Genomic DNA, 21012 nt, shown 5'->3' with positions numbered 1-21012 from the left:
ATACCAAAAGGAAAAAGATGAAACTTGGTCTGCGGGTCTCGTAGCTTGATATAGTGCACATGATCTCTCACTTTTATTAATAAACACCATGAATGTGAGAGAAGATTTCCACAACCACGCAGTCCATTGTACCTGCTGGGGAAAACGGAAGGAATGTCCAGTTACGAAATGCTGGGGTAGCAGAAGACACCAAGACATCAGCTTAAAGGAATGAAATATTAAAAGTATAACTAGGCAAGAAGTACATACCAAAAGGAACAAGGTGAAACATGGTCTGCGGGTCTTGTAGCTTGATATAGTGCACATGATCTCTCACTTTTATTAATAAACACCATGAATGTGAGAGAAGATTTCCACAACCACGCAGTCCATTGTACCTGCTGGGGAAAATGGAAGGAATGTCCAGTTACGAAATGCTGGGGTAGCAGAAGACACAACGGCATCAGCTTAAAGGAATGAAATATTAAAAGTATAACAAGGCAAGAAGTACATACCAAAAGGAACAAGGTGAAACTTGGTCTGTGGGTCTCGTAACTTGATATAGTGCACATGATCTCTCACTTTTATTAATAAACACCATGAATGTGAGAGAAGATTTCCACAACCATGCAGTCCAATGTACCTGCTGGGGAAAACAGAAGGAATGTCCAGTTACGAAATGCTGGGGTATCAGAAGACACAATGGCATCAGCTTAAAAGAATGAACTATTGAAATTATAACAAAGAGACAAGTACATACCAAAAGGAACAAGGTGAAACTTGGTCTGCGGGTCTCGTAGCTTGATACAGTGCACATGATCTCTCACTTTTATTAATAAACACCAAGAATGTGAGAGAAGATTTCCACAACCACGCAGTCCATTGTACCTGCTAGGGAAAACGGAAGGAATGTCCAGTTACGAAATGCTGGGGTAGCAGAAGACACAACGACATCAGCTTAAAGGAATGATATATTAAAAGTATAACAAGGCAAGAAGTACATACCAAAAGGAACAAGGTGAAACTTGGTCTGCGGGTCTCGTAGCTTGATATAGTGCACATGATCTCTCACTTTTATTAATAAACACCATGAATGTGAGAGAAGATTTCCACAACCACGCAGTCCATTGTCCCTGCTAGGGAAAACGGAAGGAATGTCCAGTTACGAAATGCTGGGGTAGCAGAAGACACAACGGCATCAGCTTAAAGGAATGAAATATTAAAAGTATAACAAGGCAAGAAGTACATACCAAAAGGAACAAGGTGAAACTTGGTCTGCGGGTCTAGTAGCTTGATATAGTGCACATGATCTCTCACTTTTATTAATAAACACCATGAATGTGAGAGAAGATTTCCACAACCACGCAGTCCATTGTACCTGCTGGGGAAAACGGAAGGAATGTCCAGTTTTGAAATGCTGGGGTAGCAGAAGACACAATGACATCAGCTTAAAGGAATGAAATATTAAAAGTATAACAAGGCAAGAAGTACATACCAAAAGGAACAAGGTGAAACTTGGTCTGCGGGTCTCGTAGCTTGAGATAGTGCACATGATCTCTCACTTTTATTAATAAACACCATGAATGTGAGAGAAGATTTCCACAACCACGCAGTCCATTGTACCTGCTGGGGAAAACGGAAGGAATGTCCAGTTACGAAATGCTGGGGTAGCAGAAGACACAACGACATCAGCTTAAAGGAATGAAATATTAAAAGTATAACAAGGCAAGAAGTGCATACCAAAAGGAACAAGGTGAAACTTGGTCTGCGGGTCTCATAGCTTGATATAGTGCACATGATCTCTCACTTTTATTAATAAACACCATGATTGTGAGAGAAGATTTCCACAACCACGCAGTCCATTGTACCTGCTGGGGAAAACGGAAGGAATGTCCAGTTACGATATGCTGGGGTAGCAGAAGACACAACGGCATCAGCATAAAGGAATGAAATATTAAAAGTATAACAAGGCAAGAAGTACATACCAAAAGGAACAAGGTGAAACTTGGTCTGCGGGTCTCGTAGCTTGATATAGTGCACATGATCTCTCACTTTTATTAATAAACACCATGAATGTGAGAGAAGATTTCCACAACCACGCAGTCCATTGTACCTGCTGGGGAAAACGGAAGGAATGTCCAGTTACGAAATGCTGGGGTAGCAGAAGACACAACGACATCAGCTTAAAGGAATGAAATATTAAAAGTATAACAAGGCAAGAAGTACATACCAAAAGGAACAAGGTGAAACTTGGTCTGCGGGTCTCGTAGCTTGATATAGTGCACATGATCTCTCACTTTTATTAATAAACACCATGAATGTGAGAGAAGTTTTCCACAACTACGCAGTCCATTGTACCTGCTGGGGAAAACGGAAGGAATGTCCAGTTACGAAATGCTGGGGTAGCAGAAGATACAATGACATCAGCTTAAAGGAATGAAATATTAAAAGTATAACAAGGCAAGAAGTACATACCAAAAGGAACAAGGTGAAACTTGGTCTGCGGGTCTCGTAGCTTGAGATAGTGCACATGATCTCTCACTTTTATTAATAAACACCATGAATGTGAGAGAAGATTTCCACAACCACGCAGTCCATTGTACCTGCTGGGGAAAACGGAAGGAATGTCCAGTTACGAAATGCTGGGGTAGCAGAAGACACAACGGCATCAGCATAAAGGAATGAAATATTAAAAGTATAACAAGGCAAGAAGTACATACCAAAAGGATCAAGGTGAAACTTGGTCTGCGGGTCTCGTAGCTTGATATAGGGCACATGATCTCTCACTTTTATTAATAAACACCATGAATGTGAGAGAAGATTTCCACAACCACGCAGTCCAATGTACCTGCTGGGGAAAACAGAAGGAATGTCCAGTTACGAAATGCTGGGGTATCAGAAGACACAATGACATCAGCTTAAAAGAATGAACTATTGAAATTATAACAAAGACACAAGTACATACCAAAAGGAACAAGGTGAAACTTGGTCTGCGGGTCTCGTAGCTTGATATAGTGCACATGATCTCTCACGTTTATTAATAAACACCATGAATGTGAGAGAAGATTTCCACAACCACGCAGTCCATTGTACCTGCTGGGGAAAACGGAAGGAATGTCCAGTTACGAAAAGCTGGGGTAGCAGAAAACACAACGACATCAGCTTAAAGGAATGAAATATTAAAAGTATAACAAGGCAAGAAGTACATACCAAAAGGAACAAGGTGAAACTTGGTCTGCGGGTCTCGTAGCTTGATATAGTGCACATGATCTCTCACTTTTATTAATAAACACCATGAATGTGAGAGAAGATTTCCACAACCACGCAATCCATTGTACCTGCTGGGGAAAACGGAAGGAATGTCCAGTTACGAAATGCTGGGGTAGCAGAAGACACAATTGCATCAGCTTAAAGGAATGAAATATTAAAAGTATAACAAGGCAAGAAGTACATACCAAAAGGAACAAGGTGAAACTTGGTCTGCGGGTCTCGTAGCTTGATATAGTGCACATGATCTCTCACTTTTATTAATAAACACCATGAATGTGAGAGAAGATTTCCACAACCACGCAGTCCATTGTACCTGCTGGGGAAAACGGAAGGAATGTCCAGTTACGAAATGCTGGTTTAGCAGAAGACACAACGACATCAGCTTAAAGGAATGAAATATTAAAAGTATAACAAGGCAAGAAGTACATACCAAAAGAAACAAGGTGAAACTTGGTCTGCGGGTCTCGTAGCTTGATATAGGGCACATGATCTCTCACTTTTATTAATAAACACCATGAATGTGAGAGAAGATTTCCACAACCACGCAGTCCAATGTACCTGCTGGGGAAAACAGAAGGAATGTCCAGTTACGAAATGCTGGGGTATCAGAAGACACAATGACATCAGCTTAAAAGAATGAACTATTGAAATTATAACAAAGACACAAGTACATACCAAAAGGAACAAGGTGAAACTTGGTCTGCGGGTCTCGTAGCTTGATATAGTGCACATGATCTCTCACGTTTATTAATAAACACCATGAATGTGAGAGAAGATTTCCACAACCACGCAGTCCATTGTACCTGCTGTGGAAAACGGAAGGAATGTCCAGTTACGAAAAGCTGGGGTAGCAGAAAACACAACGACATCAGCTTAAAGGAATGAAATATTAAAAGTATAACAAGGCAAGAAGTACATACCAAAAGGAACAAGGTGAAACTTGGTCTGCGGGTCTCGTAGCTTGATATAGTGCACATGATCTCTCACTTTTATTAATAAACACCATGAATGTGAGAGAAGATTTCCACAACCACGCAGTCCATTGTACCTGCTGGGGAAAACGGAAGGAATGTCCAGTTACGAAATGCTGGGGTAGCAGAAGACACAACGACATCAGCTTAAAGGAATGAAATATTAAAAGTATAACAAGGCAAGAAGCAAATACCAAAAGGAACAAGGTGAAACTTGGTCTGCGGGTCTCGTAGCTTGATATAGTGCACATGATCTCTCACTTTTATTAATAAACACCATGAATGTGAGAGAAGATTTCCACAACCACGCAGTCCAATGTACCTGCTGGGGAAAACAGAAGGAATGTCCAGTTACGAAATGCTGGGGTATCAGAAGACACAATGACATCAGCTTAAAAGAATGAACTATTGAAATTATAACAAAGACACAAGTACATACCAAAAGGAAAAAGATGAAACTTGGTCTGCGGGTCTCGTAGCTTGATATAGTGCACATGATCTCTCACTTTTATTAATAAACACCATGAATGTGAGAGAAGATTTCCACAACCACGCAGTCCATTGTACCTGCTGGGGAAAACGGAAGGAATGTCCAGTTACGAAATGCTGGGGTAGCAGAAGACACCAAGACATCAGCTTAAAGGAATGAAATATTAAAAGTATAACTAGGCAAGAAGTACATACCAAAAGGAACAAGGTGAAACATGGTCTGCGGGTCTTGTAGCTTGATATAGTGCACATGATCTCTCACTTTTATTAATAAACACCATGAATGTGAGAGAAGATTTCCACAACCACGCAGTCCATTGTACCTGCTGGGGAAAATGGAAGGAATGTCCAGTTACGAAATGCTGGGGTAGCAGAAGACACAACGGCATCAGCTTAAAGGAATGAAATATTAAAAGTATAACAAGGCAAGAAGTACATACCAAAAGGAACAAGGTGAAACTTGGTCTGTGGGTCTCGTAACTTGATATAGTGCACATGATCTCTCACTTTTATTAATAAACACCATGAATGTGAGAGAAGATTTCCACAACCATGCAGTCCAATGTACCTGCTGGGGAAAACAGAAGGAATGTCCAGTTACGAAATGCTGGGGTATCAGAAGACACAATGGCATCAGCTTAAAAGAATGAACTATTGAAATTATAACAAAGAGACAAGTACATACCAAAAGGAACAAGGTGAAACTTGGTCTGCGGGTCTCGTAGCTTGATACAGTGCACATGATCTCTCACTTTTATTAATAAACACCAAGAATGTGAGAGAAGATTTCCACAACCACGCAGTCCATTGTACCTGCTAGGGAAAACGGAAGGAATGTCCAGTTACGAAATGCTGGGGTAGCAGAAGACACAACGACATCAGCTTAAAGGAATGAAATATTAAAAGTATAACAAGGCAAGAAGTACATACCAAAAGGAACAAGGTGAAACTTGGTCTGCGGGTCTCGTAGCTTGATATAGTGCACATGATCTCTCACTTTTATTAATAAACACCATGAATGTGAGAGAAGATTTCCACAACCACGCAGTCCATTGTCCCTGCTAGGGAAAACGGAAGGAATGTCCAGTTACGAAATGCTGGGGTAGCAGAAGACACAACGGCATCAGCTTAAAGGAATGAAATATTAAAAGTATAACAAGGCAAGAAGTACATACCAAAAGGAACAAGGTGAAACTTGGTCTGCGGGTCTAGTAGCTTGATATAGTGCACATGATCTCTCACTTTTATTAATAAACACCATGAATGTGAGAGAAGATTTCCACAACCACGCAGTCCATTGTACCTGCTGGGGAAAACGGAAGGAATGTCCAGTTTTGAAATGCTGGGGTAGCAGAAGACACAATGACATCAGCTTAAAGGAATGAAATATTAAAAGTATAACAAGGCAAGAAGTACATACCAAAAGGAACAAGGTGAAACTTGGTCTGCGGGTCTCGTAGCTTGAGATAGTGCACATGATCTCTCACTTTTATTAATAAACACCATGAATGTGAGAGAAGATTTCCACAACCACGCAGTCCATTGTACCTGCTGGGGAAAACGGAAGGAATGTCCAGTTACGAAATGCTGGGGTAGCAGAAGACACAACGACATCAGCATAAAGGAATGAAATATTAAAAGTATAACAAGGCAAGAAGTACATACCAAAAGGAACAAGGTGAAACTTGGTCTGCGGGTCTCGTAGCTTGATATAGTGCACATGATCTCTCACTTTTATTAATAAACACCATGAATGTGAGAGAAGATTTCCACAACCACGCAGTCCATTGTACCTGCTGGGGAAAACGGAAGGAATGTCCAGTTACGAAATGCTGGGGTAGCAGAAGACACAACGACATCAGCTTAAAGGAATGAAATATTAAAAGTATAACAAGGCAAGAAGTACATACCAAAAGGAACAAGGTGAAACTTGGTCTGCGGGTCTCGTAGCTTGATATAGTGCACATGATCTCTCACTTTTATTAATAAACACCATGAATGTGAGAGAAGTTTTCCACAACCACGCAGTCCATTGTACCTGCTGGGGAAAACGGAAGGAATGTCCAGTTACGAAATGCTGGGGTAGCAGAAGACACAATGACATCAGCTTAAAGGAATGAAATATTAAAAGTATAACAAGGCAAGAAGTACATACCAAAAGGAACAAGGTGAAACTTGGTCTGCGGGTCTCGTAGCTTGAGATAGTGCACATGATCTCTCACTTTTATTAATAAACACCATGAATGTGAGAGAAGATTTCCACAACCACGCAGTCCATTGTACCTGCTGGGGAAAACGGAAGGAATGTCCAGTTACGAAATGCTGGGGTAGCAGAAGACACAACGACATCAGCTTAAAGGAATGAAATATTAAAAGTATAACAAGGCAAGAAGTGCAAACCAAAGGAACAAGGTGAAACTTGGTCTGCGGGTCTCGTAGCTTGATATAGTGCACATGATCTCTCACTTTTATTAATAAACACCATGATTGTGAGAGAAGATTTCCACAACCACGCAGTCCATTGTACCTGCTGGGGAAAACGGAAGGAATGTCCAGTTACGAAATGCTGGGGTAGCAGAAGACACAACGGCATCAGCATAAAGGAATGAAATATTAAAAGTATAACAAGGCAAGAAGTAGATACCAAAAGGAACAAGGTGAAACTTGGTCTGCGGGTCTCGTAGCTTGATATAGTGCACATGATCTCTCACTTTTATTAATAAACACCATGAATGTGAGAGAAGATTTCCACAACCACGCAGTCCATTGTACCTGCTGGGGAAAACGGAAGGAATGTCCAGTTACGAAATGCTGGGGTAGCAGAAGACACAACGACATCAGCTTAAAGGAATGAAATATTAAAAGTATAGCAAGGCAAGAAGTACATACCAAAAGGAACAAGGTGAAACTTGGTCTGCGGGTCTCGTAGCTTGATATAGTGCACATGATCTCTCACTTTTATTAATAAACACCATGAATGTGAGAGAAGATTTCCACAACCACGCAGTCCATTGTACCTGCTGGGGAAAACGGAAGGAATGTCCAGTTACGAAATGCTGGGGTAGCAGAAGACACAACGACATCAGCTTAAAGGAATGAAATATTAAAAGTATAACAAGGCAAGAAGTACATACCAAAAGGAACAAGGTGAAACTTGGTCTGCGGGTCTCGTAGCTTGATATAGTGCACATGATCTCTCACTTTTATTAATAAACACCATGAATGTGAGAGAAGATTTCCACAACCACGCAGTCCATTGTACCTGCTGGGGAAAACGGAAGGAATGTCCAGTTACGAAATGCTGGGGTAGCAGAAGACACAACGACATCAGCTTAAAGGAATGAAATATTAAAAGTATAACAAGGCAAGAAGTACATACCAAAAGGAACAAGGTGAAACTTGGTCTGCGGGTCTCGTAGCTTGATATAGTGCACATGATCTCTCACTTTTATTAATAAATACCATGAATGTGAGAGAAGATTTCCACAACCACGCAGTCCAATGTACCTGCTGGGGAAAACGGAAGGAATGTCCAGTTACGAAATGCTGGGGAATCAGAAGACACAATGACATCAGCTTAAAAGAATGAACTTTTGAAATTATAACAAAGAGACAAGTACATACCAAAAGGAACAAGGTGAAACTTGGTCTGCGGGTCTCGTAGCTTGATATAGTGCACATGATCTCACACTTTTATAAATAAACACCATGAATGTGAGAGAAGATTTCCACAACCACACAGTCCATTGTACCTGCTGGGGAAAACGGAAGGTATGTCCAGTTACGAAATGCTGGGGTAGCAGAAGACACAACGGCATCAGCTTAAAGAAATGAAATATTAAAAGTATAACAAGGCAAGAAGTACATACCAAAAGGAACAAGGTGAAACTTGGTCTGCGGGTCTCGTAGCTTGATATAGTGCACATGATCTCTCACTTTTATTAATAAACACCATGAATGTGAGAGAAGATTTCCACAACCACGCAGTCCAATGTACCTGCTGGGGAAAACAGAAGGAATGTCCAGTTACAAAATGCTGGGGTATCAGAAGACACAATGACATCAGCTTAAAAGAATGAACTATTGAAATTATAACAAAGAGACAAGTACATACCAAAAGGAACAAGATGAAACTTGGTCTGCGGGTCTCGTAGCTTGATATAGTGCACATGATCTCTCACTTTTATTAATAAACACCATGAATGTGAGAGAAGATTTCCACAACCACACAGTCCAATGTACCTGCTGGGGAAAACAGAAGGAATGTCCAGTTACGAAATGCTGGGGTATCAGAAGACACAATGACATCAGCTTAAAAGAATGAACTATTGAAATTATAACAAAGAGACAAGTACATACCAAAAGGAACAAGGTGAAACTTGGTCTGCGGATCTCGTAGCTTGATACAGTGCACACGATCTCTCACTTTTATTAATAAACACCAAGAATGTGAGAGAAAATTTCCACAACCACGCAGACCAATGTACCTGCTGGGGAAAACGGAAGGAATGTCCAGTTACGAAATGCTGGGGTAGCAGAAGACACAATGACATCAGCTTAAAGGAATGAAATATTAAAAGTATAACAAGGCAAGAAGTACATACCAAAAGGAACAAGGTGAAACTTGGTCTGCGGGTCTCGTAGCTTGATACAGTGCACACGATCTCTCACTTTTATTAATAAACACCATGAATGTGAGAGTAAATTTCCACAAGCACGCAGACCAATGTACCTGCTGGGGAATACAGAACGAATGTTCAGTTACGAAATGATGGGTAAGCAGACGACATAACGACATCAGCTTAAAAGAATGAACTATTGAAATTATAACCAGGAGAGAAGTACATACCAAAAGGAAGCAGGTGAAACTTGGTCTGCGGTTCTCATTGCAAGATGTAGTGTACATGATCTCTCACTTTTATTAATAAACACCTTGAATGTGAGAGTAAATATCCACAACCATGCAGTCCAATGTACCTGTTGGGGAAAACAGAAGGAATGTCCAGTTACGAAATGCTGGGTAAGCAGAAGACACAAAGACATCAGCTTAAGAGAATGAAGTATTGAAATTATGACCAGGAGAGAAGTACATACCAAAAGGAAGAAGGTGAAACTTGGTCAGCAAGTCTCGAAGGATGATGTAGTGCACATGATCTCACACATTTATTAATAAACACCATGAATGTGAGAGTAAATTTCCACAACCACGCAGTCCAATGTACCTGCTGGGGAAAACAGAAGGAATGTCCAATTAGGAAATGCTGGGGAAGCCGAGGGTAAAACGACATCAGCTTAAAAGAATGAACTATTGAAATTATAACAAGGTGAGAAGTACATACCAAAAGGAACAAGGTGTATCTTGGTCTGTGGGTTTCATAGCATGATATAGTGCACATGATCTCTCACTTTTTTTAATAAACACCATGAATGTGAGAGTAAATTTCCACAACCACTGAGTCCAATGTACCTGCTGGGGAAAACAGAAGGAATGTCCAGTTACGAAATGCTGGGGTATCAGAAGACACAATGACATCAGCTTAATAGAATGAACTATTGAAATTATAACAAGGAGCCAAGTACATACCAAAAGGAACAGGGTGAAACTTGGTCTGCGGGTCTCGTAGCTTGATACAGTGCACACGATCTCTCACTTTTATTAATAAACACCATGAATGTGGGAGTAAATTTCCACAAGCACGCAGACCAATGTACCTGCTGGGGAATACAGAACGAATGTTCAGTTACGAAATGATGGGGAAGCTGACGACATAACGCTATCAGCTTAAAAGAATGAACTATTGAAATTATAACCAGGAGAGAAGTACATACCAAAAGGAAACAGGTGAAACTTGGTCTGCGGTTCTCGTTGCATGATGTAGTGCACATGATCTCTCACTTTTATTAATAAACACCATGAATGTGAGAGTAAATTTCCACAACCACGCAGTCCAATGTACCTGTTGGGGAAAACAGAAGGAATGTCCAGTTACGAAATGCTGGGTAAGCAGAAGACACAAAGACATCAGCTTAAGAAAATGAAGTATTGAAATTCTGACCAGGAGAGAAGTACATACCAAAAGGAAGAATACAAATCTTGGTCTGCGGTTCTCGTAGCATGATATAGTGCACATGATCTCTCACTTTTCTTAATAAACACCATGAGTGTGAGAGTAAATTTCCACAAGCACGCAGACCAATGTACCTGCTGGGGAAAACAGAAGGAATGTACAGTTACGAAATGCTGGGGTATCAGAAGACACAATGACATCAGCTTAAAAGAATGAACTATTGAAATTATAACAAGGAGACAAGTACATACCAAAAGGAACAAGGTGAAACTTGGTCTGCGGGTCTCGTAGCTTGATATAGTGCACATGATCTCTCACTTTTATTAATAAACACCATGAATGTGACAGAAGATTTCACAACCACGCAGTCCAATGTACCTGCTGGGGAAAACGGAAGGAATGTCCAGTTACGAAATGCTAGGAAAGCAGAAGACACAACGACATCAGCTTAAAACAATGAAATATTAAAATTATATCATGGCAAGAAGTACATACCAAAAGGAACAAGCTGAAACTTGGTCTGCGGTTCTCGTGGCATGATATAGTGCACATGATCTTTCACTTTTATTAATAAACACCATGAATGTGAGAGTAAATTTCCACAACCATCCAGTCCAATGTACCTTCTGCCGAAAACAGAAGGAATGTCCAGTTACGTAATGCTGGGGAAGCAGAAGACACAATGACATAAGCTTAAGAGAACGAACTATTGAAATTCTTTCCAGGAGAGAAATACATACCAAAAGGAAGTAGTTGAAACTTGGTCTGCAAGTCTCGAAGCATGATATAGTGCAGATGATGTCACACATTTATTAATAAACACCATGAATGTGAGAGTAAATTTCCACAACCACGCAGTCCAATGTACCTGCTGGGGAAAACGGAAGGAATGTCCAGTTACGAAATGCTGGGGTAGCAGAAGACACAATGACATCAGCTTAAAGGAATGAAATATTAAAAGTATAACAAGGCGAGAAGTACACACCAAACGGAACAAGGTGAATCTTGGTCTGTGGGTGTCATAGCATGATATAGTGCACATGATCTCTCACTTTTTTTAATAATCACCACGAATGTGAGAGTAAATTTCCACAACCACTGAGTCCAATGTACCTGCTGGGGAAAACAGAAGGAATGTCCAGTTACGAAATGCTGGGGTATCAGAAGACACAATGACATCAGCTTAAAAGAATGAACTATTGAAATTATAACAAGGAGACAAGTAGATACCAAAAGGAACAAGGTGAAACTTGGTCTGCGGGTCTCGTAGCTTGATACAGTGCACACGATCTCTCACTTTTATTAATAAACACCATGAATGTGAGAGTAAATTTCCACAAGCATGCAGACCAATGTACCTGCTGGGGAATACAGAACGAATGTTCAGTTACGAAATGATGGGGAAGCAGACGACATAACATCAGCTTAAAAGAACGAACTATTGAAATTATAGCCAGGGGAGAAGTACATACCAAAAGGAAACAGGTTAAACTTGGTCTGCGGTTCTCGTTGCATGATGTAGTGCACGTGATCTCTCACTTTTATTAATAAACACCATGAAAGTGAGAGTAAATTTCCACAACCACGAAGCCCAATGTACCTGATGAGGAAACAGAAGGAATGTCCAGTTAAGAAATGCTGGGGAAGCGGAAGACACATTGACATCAGCTTAAAAGAATAAACTATTGAAATTATCACTAGGAGAGAAGTACATACCAAAAGGAAAAAGGTGAAACTTTGACTGCGGGTCTCGTAACACGATATAGGGCACATTATCTCTCACTTTTATTAATAAACACCATGAAAGTGAGAGTAAATTTCCACAACCACGCAGTCCAATGTACCTGCTGGGGAAAACAGAAGGAATGTCCAGTTACGAAATGCTGGGGAAGCAGAAGACACAACGACATCAGCTTAAAAGAATGAACTACTGAAATTATAACCGGGGGAGGAGTACATACCAAAAGGAAAAAGTTGAAACTTGGTCTGCGGTGTTCGTAGCATGATATAGTGCACATGATCTCTCACTTTTATTAATAAACAGCATGAATGTGAGAGTAAATTTTCACAACCACGCAGTCCAATGTACTTGCTGGGGAAAACAGAAGGAATGTCCAGTTACAAAATCCTGGGGAAACAGAAGATACAGTGACATCAGCTTAAAAGAATGAACTATTGAAATTATAAACAGGAAAGAAGAACATACCAAAAAGAACAGGGTGAAACTTGGTCTGCGTCACTCAAAGCATGATATAGTGCACATGATCTCTCACTTTTATTAATATACACCATGAATGTGAGAGTAAATTTCCACAACAACTCCGTCCAATATACCTTCTGGGAAAACAGAAGGAATGTCCAGTTACGAAATGCTGTGGAAGCAGAAACACAAGGACATCACCTTAAAAGAATGAACTATTGAAATTATAACCAGGAGAGAAGTACATACCAAAAGGAACAAGGTGAAACTTGGTCTGCGGTTCTCGTAGCTTGATATAGTGCACACGATCTCTCACTTTTATTAATAAACACCATGATTGTGAGAGTAAATTTCCACAACCACGCAGTCCAATGTACCTGCTGGGGAAAACAGAAGGAATGTCCAGTTACGAAATGCTGGGGTAGCAGAAGACACATTGACATCAGCTTAAAAGTATGAACTGTTGAAATTATAACAAGGCAAGAAGTACATACCAAAAGGAACAAGGTGAAGCTTTGTCTGCGGGTCTCGGAGCATGATATGGTGCACATGATCTCTCACTTTTATTAATAAACACCATGAATGTGAGAGCAAATTTCCACAACCACGCATTCCAATGTACCTGCTGGGGAATACAGAGGTAATGTCCAGTTACCAAATGCTGGGGAAGCAGAAGACACAACGACATCAGCTTAAAACAATGAACTATTGAAATTATAGCCAGGAGAGAAGTACATACCAAAAGGAACAAGGTGAAACTTGGTCTGCGGTTCTTTCTTGTAGCATGATATAGTGCACATGATCTTTCACTTTTATTAATAAACACCATGAATGTGAGAGTAAATTTCCACAAGCACGCAGGCCAATGTACCTGCTGGGGAATACAGAACGAATGTCCAGTTACGAAATTCTGGGGAAGCAAAAGACATAACAATATCAGCTTAAAAGAGTGAACTATTGAAATTATAACCAGGACGGAAGTACATACCAAAAGGTACAAGGTAAAACTTGGTCTGCGGTTCTCGATGCATGATATAGTGCACATGATCTTTCACTTTTATTAATAAACACCATGAATGTGAGAGTAAATTTCCACAACCACGCAGTCCAATGTACCTGTAGGAGAAAACAGAAGGAATGTCCAGTTACGAAATGCTGGGGAAGCAGAAGACACAACGACATCAGCTTAAAAAAATGAAATATTGAAATTATAACAAGGCAAGAAGTACATACCAAAATGAACAAGATGAAACTTGGTCTGCGTCACTCGTAGCATGATATAGTGCACATGATCACTCACTTTTATTAATAAACACCATGAATGTGAGAGTAAATTTCCACAACCACTGAGTCCAATGTACCTGCTGGAGAAAGCAGAACGAATGTCCAGTTACGAAATGCTGTGGAAGCAGAAAACACAACGACATCACCTTAAAAGAATGAACTATTGAAATTATAACCAGGAGACAAGTACATACCAAATGGAACAAGGTGAAACTTGGTCTGCGGGTCTCGTAGCTTGATATAGTGCACAAGATCTCTCACTTATATTAATAAACACCATGAATGTGAGAGTAAATTTCCACAACCACGCAGTCCAATGTACCTGCTGGGGAAAACAGAAGGAATGTCTAGTTACGAAATGGTGGGGAAGCAGAAGACATAACGACATCAGCTTAAAAGAATGAACTATTGAAATTATAATAAGGCAAGAAGTACATACCAAATGGAACAAGGTGAAACTTGGTCCGCGCATCTCGTAGCGTGATATAGTGCACATAATCTCTCACTTTTATTAATATACACCATGAATGTGAGAGTAAATTTCCACAACCACGTAATCCAATGTACCTCCTGGAGAAAGCAGAATGAATGTCCAGTTACAAAATGCTAAATAAGCAGCAGACACAATGACATCAGCTTAAGAGAATGAAATATTGAAATTATAACAAGGCAAGAAGTACATACCAAAAGGAACAAAGTGATACTTTGTCTGCGGGTCTTGTAGCATGATACAGCTCATATGATCTCTCACTTTTATTAATAAACGCCATGAATGTGAGAGTAAATTTCCACAACCACGCAGTCCAATGTACCTGCTGGGGAAAACAGAAGGAATGTCTAGTTACGAAATGCTGGGGAAGCAGAAGACATAACGACATCAGCTTAAAAGAATGAACTATTGAAATTATAACCAGGAGAGAAGTACATACCAAAAGGAACAAGGTGAAACTTGGTCTGTGGGTCTCGTAGCATGATACAGTGCACATGATCTCTCACTTTTATTAATAAGCACCATGAATGTGAGAGTAAATTACCAGAATCACACAGTCCAATGTACCTGCTGGGGAAAAGAGAAGGAATGTCCAGTTACGAAATGCTGGGGAAGCAGAAGACACAATGATGTCAGCTTAAATGAATGAACTATTGAAATTATAACCAGGAGAGAAATACATACCAAAAGGAACAAGGTGAAACTTGGTCTCCGGGACTCGTAGCATGATATAGTGCACTTGATCTCTCACTTTTATTAATAAACACCATGAATGTGAGATTAAATTTCCACTACCACGCAGTCCAATGTACCTGCTGCGGAAAACAGAAGGAATGCCCAGTTACGAAAAGCTGGGGAAGCAGAAGACACAATGATGTCAGCTTAAAAGAATGAACTATTGAAATTATAACCAGGAGAGAAATACATACCAAAAGGAACAAGGTGAAACTTGGTCTCCGGGACTCGTAGCATGATATAGTGCACTTGATCTCTCACTTGTATCAATAAACACCGTGAATGTGAGAGTAAATTTCCACAACCACGCAGTCCAATGCACCTGCTGGGGAAAACAAAAGGAAAGTCCAGTTACAAAATGCTTTAGACGTAGAAGTCACACTGACATGAACATAAAAGTTCAGCTATTTAAATTATACCCTGGAAAGAAATATTTAAAGTACTTACCAAATGGAAGAAGGTGAAACTTGGTTTGCGGCTCTCATAGCATTATGTAGTGCACATGATCACTCACCTGTATCAATAAACACCGTGAATGTGAGAGTAAATTTTCACAAGCACCCAGTCCAAGAAACCTTCTGGGAAAAACAGAAGGTATGTCCAGTTACAAAATGCTGGAGAAACAGAAGACACAGTGACATCAGCTTTAAAGAATGAACTATTTAAATTATAACCAGGGGAGAAGTACTTACAAAAAGGATGACAGTGAAATTTGGTTTGCGGATATCGTAGTATGATATAGTGCACATGATCTCTCACTTGTATTAATGAACACCATGAATGTCAGAGTAAATTTCCACAACCACACAGTTTAATGAACCTCCTGGGAAAAACAGAAGGAATGTCTGGTTATAAAATGCTGGAGAAGTAGAAGTGACACTGACATGAGCTTAAAAAAGTGAACTATTTAAGTTATAACCAGGAGAGAGATACTTACCAAAATGAAGAAGGTGAAACTTGGTATGCGGTCCTCGTAGTATGATATAGTGCACATGTTTTCTCACTTGTATTGATAAACACCATAAATGTGATAGTAAATTTCGAGAACCACGAAAACCAATAAACCTCCTGGGAAAAACAGAAAGAATGTCCAATTACAAAATTTGGAGAAGTACAAGTCACACTGACATGTACTTAAAAAAATGATCTATTTAAATTATATCCAGGTGTGAAGTATTTACCAAAAGGAAGAAGGTGAAGCGTTGTCTGCAGCTCTCGTAGTGTGATATAGTGCCCATGATCTCTCACTTGTATTAATAAACACCATGAATGTGAGCGTAAATTTCCACAACCACACAGTCCAATGAACCTGCTGGGAAAAACAGATGGAATGTCCAGTTACGAAATGGTGTAGAAAAGGAAGTCACACTGACATGAGCTTAAAAAATTAAACTATTTAAATTATAACGAGGAGAGAATTACTCACCAAAAGGAAGAAGGTGAAATTTGGTCTGCAGCTCTCCTGGCATGATACAGGGCAGATGAACTCTCACTTGTATCGATGATCACCATGAATGTGAGAGTAAATTTCCACAACCATGCAGTCCAATGAACCTGCTGGGAAAAACAGAAGGATATCCCATTAAGAAATGCCGGAGAAGTAGATGTCACACTGAAATGATCTTAAAAAAAGCAATTATTTAAATTATAACTAGGTGTGAAGCACTTACCAAAAGGAAGAAGGTGAAACTTGGTCTCCCACTCTCGTAGTATTATATAGGTACATTATAACTCACTTGTATCAATATACAACATGAATATGAGAGTAAATTTATACAACTGCACAGTCAAATGAACGTGCTGGGAAAAACAGAAGTAATGTTTCTTACGGAAAACTGGAGAAGTAGAAGTCACACTGACATGAGCTTAAAAAAACAAACTATTTAAATTATAACCATGTTGAAGTACTTACAGAAAGGAAGAATGTGAAACTTTGTCTGCCACTCTCGTAGTATGATATAGTGCACATAATCTCTCACTTGCAACAATAAACAGCATGAGTGTGAGAACAAATTTCTACAACCATGGAGTGCAATGAACCTGCTGGGAAACCAGATGGAATGTCACATTAGTAAATGTAGGAAAAGCAACAGTCACACCTACAAACTATTTAAATTATAATCTGGTGTGAAGTACTTACCAAAAGCAAGAAATTGAAATTTCGCGTGCCTCTCTCATAGTAAGATAATAGCGTACATGATTTCTTACTCGTAACAATATACACCATGAATGTGAGAGTAAATTTCCACAACCACCCTAGCCAATGAACCTGCTTGGAAAAACACGAGGATTGTTCCTTTACTAAATGGTGTAAATGTAACAGTCACACAGACATGAGCTTTTCACAAAATGAACTATTTAAATTGTAATCAGGTGTGATGTACTTACCAATAGGAAGAAAGGCAAATTTGGTCTTCCACTCTTGTAGTAAGATATGGTGCACATGATGTCTCACTTGTAACAAGAAATGCCGTGAATGTGAGATCAATTTTTTCACAATTATGCAATATAATTGGACTGGTGGGAAAAACAGAAGGAATGTACCATTACTAAATGCATTAGGTGTAGCAGTCACACAGACATGAGCTTCACAAATTGAACGATTTAAATTATAATCAGTTTTGATGTACTTACTGAAAGGAAGTACGGGACATTTGGTCTGCCTCTCTCGTAATAAGATGTGTAGCATATGATTTCTCATTTGCAACAAGAAACACAGATAATGTGAGAGTAAATTTCGAAAAACCAAGCAATGGATTGAATCTGCTGGGAAAAAGAAATGAAACTGAATTAGAATTATATTAATACTTTCAGCTTGTGGTGGGTGTTGTTATATATCAACGGGGACAGGTGACAATGTGTTCCCTGACCAGAACTCGAACCCAGGTTCTCCTGCTACATGGCAGACGCTCTATCCATCTCATACCCTGAGGGCACATAGTGCAACTGCAGGGACTATGTCGCGCATGCCTCCCACGAGGCCCACATTTTCACCTTGTATGCCCACACACTACTTTTGTAGTGTCCCACCCCAACACACTCATTTCTCGTGGAAGACATCTTTACCAAGTTCCGTAATATGTGTGCATCTGCACAGAAGTAGAGGGTCATGACCGGTATTGCCAGGTCCGTAAGAAAAGACACCATTGCTGACCTGCAGTTGTCTAGAACAAAATTAGAATTATATTAATACCTTCAGCTTCTGACGGACGTTGATATATATCAACAGGGACAGGTGAAAATGTGTGCCCAACCGGGACTTGAACCCGGGATATCCTGCTTACATGGCAAATGCTCTGTCCATCTGAGCCACCGAGGGCACAGAGGATAGTGCAACTGCAGGGACTATCTCTCGCATGTCTCCCGTGAGCCCCACATTCTCATGTTGTATGTCCACACACTGCATTCGTAAGTGTCCCACCCCAACACACTCTTTACTCATGTAAGACATTCTTACCAAGTCCTGTAAGAGTTCAGGGAATATGTATGCATCCCCACAGAAGAAGAAGGCCATGGCCGGTATTCTCAAGAACTATATACTTATATGGATATGGTGTCTGTTCGTTCGGACATGTCCAAAAGAACAGACACCATTGATGATCTGCTGCCATCTACAACGAAATTAGAATTATATTAATACCTTCAGCTGCTGACAGGCATTGATATATATCAACAGGGATAGGTGAAAATGTGTGTCCCGACTGGGACCTGAACCCCAGATCTCCTGCTTACATGGAAGACACTCTATCCATCTGAGCCACCGAGTGCACAGAATATAGTGCGACTGCAGGGACTATCTCGCGCACATCTCTCGTGAGATCCACATTCTCACCTTGAATTTCTATACACTACCTTCGTAGTGTCCCACCCCAACACACTCATTACTTATGGAAGACATTCTTACCAAGCCCCGTAAGAGTTCGGGGATATGTGTGCATCCGCACAGAAGAAGAAGGTCATGGCCGGTATTGCCAGAACTATATACTTATATGGATATGGTGTCTGTTCTATCAGTCATGTCCAAAAGAACAGACACCATACCCATATAAGCATAAAGAAATGAAATGTTCTGTTACTAAATTCTGTAAAGACAACAATCATGCCAACATGAGCTTTAGAAAAAAATTATTAAATTTATAAAGAGGTAGGAGGTGCTTACCAAAAGAATGAATTTGAAGTTTCTTCTGATTCTCTCGTAGTGAGATTTGTTGCATATGATCTCTCATTTGCAGCAATACACAGAATCAATGTGAGAGTAAATTTCCACTACCACGCAATCCAATGGACCTCTTGGGAAAAGCAGAAGTTATGTCCTGTTACTAAATGCTGTAGATGTAACAGTCAAGCAGACATGAGTGTTAAAAAACCAATTACTAAAATTATAAGGATCTAGGAGGTGCTTTGCTCTTGAGGTATGATATGGCACATGTGAACTCTTATTAGAAATAAGAAACACAGTCAATATGTGAGGAAATTTTCACAGTAACGCAATCAGATGAATCTGCTGCTACTAAATGCTGTAGATGTAACAGTCACGCAGACACAAGCCGTCCAAAAAAAAAAAAAAAAAAAAAAAATGTGAGGAGATGGGAGGGTCTTACCAACAGAAAGAAGGTGCAGTTTGTTCTGTGGCTCTCGTAGTAAGGTTGGGTGCATGTGATCTCTCATTTACAACAAGAAAAACAGTCAGTAGTCACAACCAAATAATCAGATGAAGCTGCTGGCAATAAGAAGGAATGTCCTGTTACTAAATGCTGTAGATGTAACAGTCACGCAGTCATGAGCTTTCCAAAAGGAATTATGAGAATTATAAGGAAGTGGGGTGTTATTACACAAAAAAGAAGGTAAAGTTTGTTCTGTGGCTCTTGTGGTATGATATAGTGCATGTGATCTCTTATTTGAAATAAGAAACACAGTCAATATGAGAGGAAATTTTCACAATAATGCAATCAGGTGAATCTTCTGGGGAAAAAAAAGGGATGTCCTGCTTCTAAATGCTGTAGATGTAGCAGTCATGTAGACACGAGCTTTCCAAAATGAATTATTAAAATTATAAGGAGGTGGGAGGTGCTTACCAAAAGGAAGAAGATCAAGTTTGTTCTGTGCCTTTAATAGTTAACTACTGTGCTGGTGATGTCTCAATTTTACCAATAAATACAACTGATGGCATCGTACATGTTCCCAACAATGCAATCAAATGAACCTGCTTTGAACAACAGTTGGAAGGTTCTGTAACTAAATGTTGTACACTAAATGAAGCGTGCGCATGACTAACACTGTATGGCACATTTTGACATTTCGTAGAACTGCGTGGAATAATGCTATATACGACAGTCTGCATTGCCTGCTGTTATAATTGACATGTTCACCATCTGAGGGCAGCACTAAACAGCAACGAGACATGCACAGTTTTTGCGCCTCTGCGCGAACAATGCTGTATGTTACAAGAATGGCGGAGTGCAGCAAGGTGACGCTTACCGCAAGTGGTTTGAAACGTGCAAATAATGCACGGAAAAGGAAAATTAA

Source organism: Schistocerca cancellata, chromosome 3, assembly GCF_023864275.1.
Source record: "Schistocerca cancellata isolate TAMUIC-IGC-003103 chromosome 3, iqSchCanc2.1, whole genome shotgun sequence".
NCBI lineage: Eukaryota > Metazoa > Arthropoda > Insecta > Orthoptera > Acrididae > Schistocerca > Schistocerca cancellata.
This window is presented reverse-complemented; position numbering follows the sequence as displayed.